Here is a 9,444-nt window from a genome sequence, read left to right on the forward strand (position 1 = left end):
GCTTCTCTTGAACAATTAGAAGTTCTAGCAACAGAGACCTATATTCCTGTGTGGAAGAGACTGGTTGGAGCTGCGTAGCCAGTAGGCTCTTTCAAGGCGCCCTGTGTTCATTTCCCATAGTCCCACCCAGCCCTCTCTACCCATTTATGCTACCTGCTGGACCACTTCAAGCATCTGAGTTTGCAACCCCTGGTGTAGATCAGTGTTTGTCATACTACAGGTCATGGTCCATTTGTGAGTCATGGAATCAGTGTAGTGAATAACCTACACTGAGAAAAGGAAAAAGAGGAGGAGGGGGAAAGAAGAGAGAAGGAAATAGAAACTACCAGAATATATCACCTGTGGTAAGGCTGCGCACTAGTTTGTGAAACCTTTGTGTCAATTGTGTTGGTCAGTGCTTGCACTAGCTAACAATGTAAAATATCTTTCTTCCTGTGAGTTGCAATAAAAATATTTGAAAGCCAAGACTAAGGAAAATTTAAATGATCCAACCTTTTTATTCAACATTTAGTTTGCCATATCTGCTTAATGTTTTTGTTTCATTTTCCCATAAATAACCTGAGAGGTGGGAGGGGTATTTGTTATATAAACACAATCACAGAATTCATGCAAACATAATAACATGGATCCCTGGGAATACCAGTAGAATATCTGTAATAAAGGATTAAAGCATCTAATTGAAATGAAAGAGGAGATAAATCTCCTTGGTGTTTCTAAGACCTACGGTCCACCAGATTGCATAGTTGTATGGTTTTAAGTTAGAGCATATGAAATAATAACTGGATTATTTATATAGGTCATCTAGGGCAACTAATAATCTAGATGAGCCCTGTTCAATAGAACTTTCTCTGATGATGGAAAAATTCTATATCTGTTCTGTTCAGTATGGTAAGCACTAGCCACATGTGCCCCTTTAGTATTTGAAATGTAGCCAGTGTGACTGACAGGCTGGATTTTTCATTTTCATTTTAATTAATTTAAACTTAAAAATTGGGGCGCCTGGGTGGCTCAGTCGTTAAGCGTCTGCCTTCAGCTCAGGTCATGATCCCAGAGTCCTGGGATCGAGCCCCGCATTGGGCTCCCTGCTCCGCAGGAAGCCTGCTTCTCCCTCTCCCACTCCCCCTGCTTGTGTTCCTTCTCTCGCTGTCTCTCTCTCTGTCAAATAAATAAAATCTTAAAAATAAAAATAAAAATAAACTTAAAAATTAAACTTATTAGTTAATACATTTAAATTTAATTAATTTAAACTATGGGTAGTGACTGCCATATTAGACAGCAGACTCTAGAACTAGTATCTTGAAAGAAGGAGGGCTCTGTTTCTTTCCTGTTTTCTGCACTAGAATGCCTATTGGTCTGGTGGAATCATCTTATTTAGGCACTGCACACCAAGGAGTGAGGAGGGCTAATAGTCTGCTAGATACCTTTATGTTCTTTAGTCCAGCTTTCTTATTGCTACAGACAAAGGATCCAACTTCCAAATGTGGACCATCTAAATTCTTATCCTCCCCAATTTTTGTTTTTTTCAGATTAAAAATTGCTTAAGGCAGATTATGTGATTTCGAAGTGTATGGATTAAAAACTTCAATAACTTGATAATTGCAATTGTAATAATAAATGAATGAAAATAGTAACGAGACTAGGAGTCATGTTTCAAGTGCTTACTATGTACTTGGTGCAGTGAGGCACTTTGTATGCCTTAGGCCGCTTATTCACACTCATCCTATGAGATAGGAGGTATTATCCTATATGACGAAACTGATGTTTGTGAAGGTTAAGTAACTTGCAAGGTCGCTCAGGTAGCAAGTGAATGAGCTGGAAAGTGAATCCGGTTCTGTCTGGCTACAAACCCCTTTCTATAACCACTATGATGTCCTAGAGGGTGCTAATTGGTTGTTTTTTCCATCAGCTCATTATTTCCTTGATAAAAACTTGGCCGAGATGAATTATTAATTGCAGTGCTAGGACTAGGGCCTCGTTCTTATGATTCTGAGATGCATCCTCTCTACAGCAACCCCCTTATCATAGATATTGCTTTGGCCACATTGCAGGAATGTGCCGTGGGCTTCACTGGAGCCTAAGCATTGTTTATTTGGGGGCCCCTTTCCTCCATAACAGTAAAAGTTGTATCTTGTTCTGCTGGTATAAACACAAACATATTAATATTCTATAGTAAGCCATTTTCTTCTACCTAAACATTCTTTTTTCCCCCCTTTCCTGGTTTTAAGAGAAATTGGAACATTATCCTGAGCCTTATGCTAGGTAGAATAATGGCCCCCGAAGATGTCCACATCCTAATCTCCAGAACCTTGAATATGTCACTTCATATGGCCACATGAACCTTGCAGATATTACACTAAGAACCTTCAGATTGTAAGAGTATCCTGGACTATTCGAGCGAGCCCAGTAGAATCCCAAGGGTCCTCAAAGGAGAATCAGGGAAAGAGATGTGATGGCAGAAGCAGGACACAACGCAGTTCTCATCTTTATTATCATTTTTCTTCCAAGATTTTATTTAAATTCAAGTTAGTTAATATATAGTGTAGTATTCATTTCAGGTGTAGAATTCAGAGATTCATCCTCAAGTAGTTTTGACGAGGAGGAGGGTCACAGCTAAGGCAGGCAGGGAGCGTAGTGGGTGGTGCCGGCACCATCCTTGTGTAAGTCCACTCTTCAAAGGAATCATAGGATTAAAAGTGGCTATGAAGGAGACTGCAAGCTCAACTGCTGAGTGGCCCCTTCTCCTCCTAAATGGTCAGCCATCAGTGTCTGCCCATTTTTTTTTCTCAGAACTCTCAGTGCCAGTGAAATTGTTGACCGGAACTGTTTGCTTTCGCCAGGGTTTGTGATTCTGATGCTCTGTAGAACCTACACATGGAAGAGGATGAGCAGCATCTGGGGGAGGTGCCTGAAGAAGAGAGACAGGGACTGAGAGGGCAGAAGAACGGAAAAGGGACAAGTCATGAACAGACCTGAAGATGCCAAGAAAAAGGGGAATCAAAAAAAAAGGGAGACTGTAAAAATGAAAAAAGATGTTCACAACACAGGAAACAACAGATGTTGGCAAAGATGCGGAGAAAGGGGAACCCTCTTACCCTGTTGGTGGGAATGCAGGCTGGTGCAACCACTCTGGAAAACAGTATGGAGGTTCCTCAGAAAGTTAAAAACAGAGCTTCCCTACAACCCAGCATTTACTCTACTAGGTATTTACCCAAAGGATATAAAAATACAGATCGAAGGCACATGCACCCCAAAGTTTATAGCAGCAATGTTCACAATAGCTAAACTATGGAAGGACCCCAGATGTCCATTGACAGATGAATGGATAAAGGAGATGTGATATATATACATATACATACAATGGAATATTACTCATCCTTCAAAAAGAATGCAATCTCTCCATTTGCAATGACATGGATGGAGCTGCAGAGTATTATACTAAGTGAAATAAATCAGTCAGAGAAAGACAAATACCATATGATTTCACTCATGTGTGGAAATTAAGAAACAAAATAGATGAACATAGAAGAAGGGAAGGAAAAATAAAATAAGATAATAAGAGAGAGGGAGGCAAACCATAAGAGACTCTTGACTATAGAGAACAAACTGAAGGTCGCTGGAGGAGAGGTGGGTGGGGGATGGGCTCACTGGGGGATGGGCATTAAGGAGGACACCAGGGATGAGCACTGGGTGTTGTAGGTAAGTGATCAATCACTGAATTCTACACCTGAAATGAATACTACACTCTATGTTAACTAACTTGAATTTAAATAAAATCTTGGAAGAAAAATAATAATAAAAATGAGAAACTTGAAAAAAGAAGAAAAAAGATGTTCACAGAAAAGAAGAACAAAGAAAAGAAGGAAGGAAGGGAAGGAGCGAGGGAGGGAAGAATCTGGGATTTGAAAGGACCCAGGAGGAAAGGTAAGGAAAAAAAGAGCTAAAAAACAAAACCAGCCAAGAATCTGGGATTTGAAAGGACCCAGGAGGAAAGGTAAGGAAAAAAAGAGCTAAAAAACAAAACCAGCCTTGGGCCTAAGAGTAACCTTCCTTTCTTTCCTGACGCTGAGTGCAGAGCTGAACTCTGCAGGCCAGAGGCCATCTGCAGCCATCAACCCGAGCCCCATGCTGCGGCTGTGGTCAGTGGGATTTGCACACGCGGGACAATGGCAGAATGCAGCCTGAGAAATGAAGAGGCTCCCGTGTGGTCAGAGGTTGCATTTTCTCTGCTCTTCTTACACAAAGCTGCTATTGACATCACAGTGGCTCCCTATGACCTGTGCTGTTCACTGCCCAAGCTCAGAGGCACCTGTTTCTGTCTTAGGCCATTTTTGCAATTGTCTGAACCAGTTACCTTAGGGGAGTAGGCTCTATGCCCACGTTTGTACATAATGTCCATGTTGTCTGTGCGGGGGGTAATCATTCAGTTTAATGCCTATAGACAGTTGGCTCCAGGCGAACTTTTCATCTCTCAATGTCACTTCATAAAGCATTTGAAAAAAAAAAGGAGATATTTCTTTTAAAAAAATAATATTCAATATGTATGTATATATTGAACATCAATATACTGAATATGGAAGCATTCCGTGGGTATATGCATGCACACACGTGTCCGCATACATGTATGGAACCACGTCACACTTCCATTTCAATTTCTAGGAAACTGAAAACAAAGCATGATGAAGTGTTTTCCAGTGATCCAGAGTTTCTCTTTGGTTTCTATTTTTACATTTTGAAAGAACACATCTCACACGGAGATGCATTCCTTAGCCCTCTAAGTGAGACCGCACTCAGATGGGCCTTTCTTGTGGTTTTTCATTTGACCCATTTCAGTTGACTTTTGCACATATATTCATTCATTTTTTGTAAGATTTACCCAGAGAATTTTTTTTTAATTTTTTATTAACATATAATGTATTATTTGATTCAGGGGTACAGGTCTGTGATTCATCAGTCTTACACAATTCACAGCGCTCACCATAGCACATACCCTCCCCAATGTCCATCACCCAGCCACCCCCTCCCTCCCACCCCCACCACTCCAGCAACCCTCAGTTTGTTTCCTGAGATTAAGAGTCTCTTATGGTTTGTCTCCCTCTCTGGTTTCATCTTGTTTCATTTTTCCCTCCCTTCCCCTATGATCCTCTGTCTTGTTTCTCAAATTCCTCATATTAGTGAATTCATATGATACTTGTCTTTCTCTGATTGACTTATTTTGCTTAGCATAATACCCTCTAGTTCCATCCACGTCATTGCAAATGACAAGATTTCATTTTTTTGATGGCTACATAATATTCCATTGTGTATACACACCACATCTTCTTTCTCCATTCATCTGTCGATGGACATGTAGGCTCTTTCCATAGTTTGGCTATTGTGGACATTGCTGCTATAAACACTGGGGTGCAGGTGCCCCTTAGGATCACTACATTTGTATCTTTGGGGTAAATACCCAGTATTGCCATTGCTGGATCATATGGTAGCTCCATTTTCAACTTTTTGAGGAACCTCCATACTGTTTTCCAGAGTGGCTGCACCAGCCTGCATTCCCACCAACAGTGTAGGAGGGTTCCCCTTTCTACCCAGAGAATTTTTTAAGCAAATGTTGTCCATGCAGTTTTTAATTGTCCTCCTTAAATTGTGTTCACTGTGTTGACACTCCCCAGGGTTTGGGGTTTTTACCTTACTAATTCTTCCTTCCTCGCCTGCCCCTGGGAGGTCTCGCAGCCACATCTGGCCTTTAGGAATCACTGACAGCTCTGTTTTCTGTTTTTCACACAGTTCACTTTTCCATCCTGGCTTAAGGACTGAGATCTTAGTCCTTGTTTTTCTTCTTCTTTTTTTGAAACTCCTTTTTCTTCTTTCACAGAAGATGGCATTTCAGCTCCCATCACTTTGGGTATTAAACCCGCACACCAATGAGCCAACAGGACAGCAGCTACATGACTTCTTCAATCTTATGTTTAAAATATGTTTCCATTTCTCCTGCCCTGAAGAGTTGATATGTTTTACTCTTCTTTTAGACAAGGTGTTCAACAGTGCTTTATTGTACTTATCATATCCAAGGCATTAGTGTTCAGTGTTTTCCAAATAGTAAGTAATTCAATCCACAGGGCAAACTTAGGAGGATGGTGCTGGGATTCTTCATATTTTGTGGTTGAGGAAATCGTGGGACAGAGAGGTGAGTCACTTGCACAAAGAGGTAAGGAGGGTCAAGATTCAAACCCAGACCATCAGGGCCCATCTTCAAGCTGTTAACCACTACACCAGAAGAAAATGGAGCATGATTTCTTGCTTTCAGACTTCTCCAGTGAGTTGGTTCAGTGTTTCCAGGGCTAACACCAATTTTGTATCTGTTTATAGTCGACTCAAGTGTTTGTTTGTTTGTTTTTCAAAGTACTTTATAAAAAGCATTACAACTCCTAGCAAATGCAGAGTCGTATGATCCTGCTCAAGTATTTTATTGACATCTTTCCCTTTTTTAGGCAAAGTCAAGTGGCCCCTTCTCATCATTCACTGCCTTCACCCTCCCTCTGGCAACTTTTCATGAGTTTTTCCATCAACATGCAAAGCCTGATTTATGTTTTGAGAGCCACACCCTTTTCAACAACACACACACAGATGCCATACATAAATGAAAGGTGACCTTGACCCATGAAAAGGATTTTGATGAATCGCGGGAAGTAATATACTGTGCAGGGAAAAGAGTCTTCTGATCTTTTTTGTTGTGGTGGTCCAATATAAATCACTTCCCATGAAGAGCAATCTGAGTCTAATGAGGTTCGGTAACTGTAGACTACAAAGACCCCCAAGGATGAGAGAATAATCCCACTTGTGCTGGTCTGTGATTTACTCCTGCTAGGGGGGCTGTGCATACTGGGTAGACAGGAGGAGCCTGAAGGTTCTTGGAAGAAATGACTAAAGGTATTTAGATTAGTCAATGACTATTTCTCAGTTATAGAACATGAGCTTGGAGTCTCTATAGCAATCTTTTCAAACTATGTATTGGGACAACTCAGCGGACTCTGAGATTAATATTGAAAGACATAGAAAAATAAAAAGGTGAAGAAGAGAAAACATGAGAATGCATGACACAGAGTGAAGACAGTGTTTTGTGAAAATTCCCTGTTATGTATACACAGAATATGTATACTAAGTTGCAATGTAAAATGATATCTTTTACTATGTATTCCATTGAAAAAAAGTTTATAAAACACTGCTCTATAGAATAAAATCAACCACAGGCATTTTCTCTACCTTTTGAGAACTTAAACTGCAAGCCAAAAATGACAACTCTTCTGGTTGTAAAAATATTAGGGGAATTTATACCGCTGATTCTACAGGGAGTAGTAAGAAGGATCAATTGAAATAAGAGTAAGTGATCTACTCTTCTTGTTAGTGACAGTGCAGTTCTGAGGTGAGGTAAAGAATTCTGAAGAGGGGGTGCCTGGGTGACTCAGTCGTTTAGCGTCTGCCTTCGGCTCGGGTCATGGTCCCCAGGGTCCGGGATCGAACCCCGCATCAGGCTCCCTGCTCAGCAGGAAGCCTGCTTCTCCCTCTCCCACTCCCCCTGCTTGTGCTCTCTCTCTTGCTGTGTCTCTCTCTGTCAAATAAATAAATAAAATCTAAAAAAAAAAAAATGAATTCTGAAGAGAGAAGTCAGAGTCTAAGGAGATGTGAAGCCATTTGGTTGTTCCAACATCACGAGCTGGGAGAAGAAGACCCATGAAGCAATGCGTTGATGAAAGTAAATCGTGAAAATGTTCTCCTGGTAGGAGTGAAGGAACAGATATACAGGAGAGAGCAGGGTGAGGAGAAGGAACTAGAGATAGCAAACTAGATACCTGTTGGTCAAAACTGAACCATGGTTGTGTTGGTTTTGACTGGTCTGGCATTTACAGAATTAAGACATTCCCATAAAACTTGGGATTTTCATTTTCTCTAGAAAAATCATACCTGGCCCCTCTGAGTCTGAACTCACACATGACAATAATAGGCTGGAGCCAACAAGCACTGATTCCCTCCTGGGACAGCCATGAGCACATTTGGCTCTTTAAATTAAAATTAAGCTCAGTCCCTCAGTTACAGTAGGTGCATTCCAAACGTTCAATAGCTACATGTAGCTAGTGTCCACCATATTGGACAGTACAGGTAAAGACCATTTTCATCATAAGAAAGTTCCACTGGTTAGCATTGCTTTTAGAGCCTCTGTCTCACTAGTCACTGTTCTCTTGCCCAGGGCCAGCCCCAACCCTTTTTCTTACCTGTCTCACTCTCTAGACCTTTCTCTTTGCAACTCCCATAATACAATGCTTATGTTAGGTTAGCTGAGAAGCTCTGTGACTTAATCTTGGGAATCGAAACCTATCTCAATTGACCACAGACTCACTGAAGTATCTTGAGTGTGCGTGTGTGTGTGTGTGTGTGTTCTTTGCAAAGTAAGGAGTGACATGAGAATTACAGAGACTGTATATGTGTAAACGGTGTCTTACAAAGTTATCAGAATAGAAGTAAAATGGGTTTCAGTTACAGTTCTTCACTACAGGGGAAAACTAGAGAAAAATACACCTCATTTCCTGTTCTCAACAACTATGGATATCCACTGGGGTGAACAGGACAGAACCAAAGGACCAAATCTGATGAGAGAAGCTAACAGTAAACCAATGGAGTACTTTCCAGATGAAAGTTAATATCCTGTTAGCATATGTATGGTTAGGTACCTTCTGGCTTTGTTCTTATATCACAGAACATACAGAAGAACTAACAGTGATTTGGTTTATTTGATCAATGTGGGAAGCCATTTGAGACAAATCAGATTTGAGAAAATCATTTGGCTTGAATTGTCTGACACTTCTAAATTAATCAGATAAGCATAAATATCATCTGTGCAAGCGCAGTCATTAAATACTCATCTTTGAGCTCAGTAAAACATCCTATGTGTGCATGCGTGTGTGTGCACACGCACACACCCTTTTAATTTCCAAGAGCATAACAGGGTTCCTACGAACCTAAGACGGAAGCAGAGTGCTCTTAGAGTTCTTACAAGTTAATGAATTTGGGATCCATGTTGTATTTTAGTGAATTTTAAGTGTTGTTTCTCCTGTCTTGGTTAACTTGCCTTGCCATAAACTCTCTTGCTGTAGAAATACGTGGAAAATATAATTCTTTTGGCAGTGAGAAAATTTTGTTTTTCAACCTGCATTTGTTCACTGTCGTCACTACCTATATGTTTCCAGGTTCACATATGAAAATAATTATTCCTCACTTCAGGAAGCCTGTTTTTTATTTTTATTTTTTATTTTATTTTTTTTTTAAAGATTTTATTTATTTATTTGAGAGAGAGAGAAAGCATGAGGTGGGGAGGGTCAGAGGAAGAAGCAGACTCCCCGCTGAGCAAGGAGCCCGATGCGGGACTCGATCCCGGGACTCCAGGATCATGACCTGAGC

This window comes from Mirounga leonina, unplaced genomic scaffold (genome assembly GCF_011800145.1).
Source record: "Mirounga leonina isolate KUSES-001 unplaced genomic scaffold, KU_Mleo_1.0 Mir_129, whole genome shotgun sequence".
NCBI classification, from domain to species: Eukaryota; Metazoa; Chordata; class Mammalia; order Carnivora; family Phocidae; genus Mirounga; species Mirounga leonina.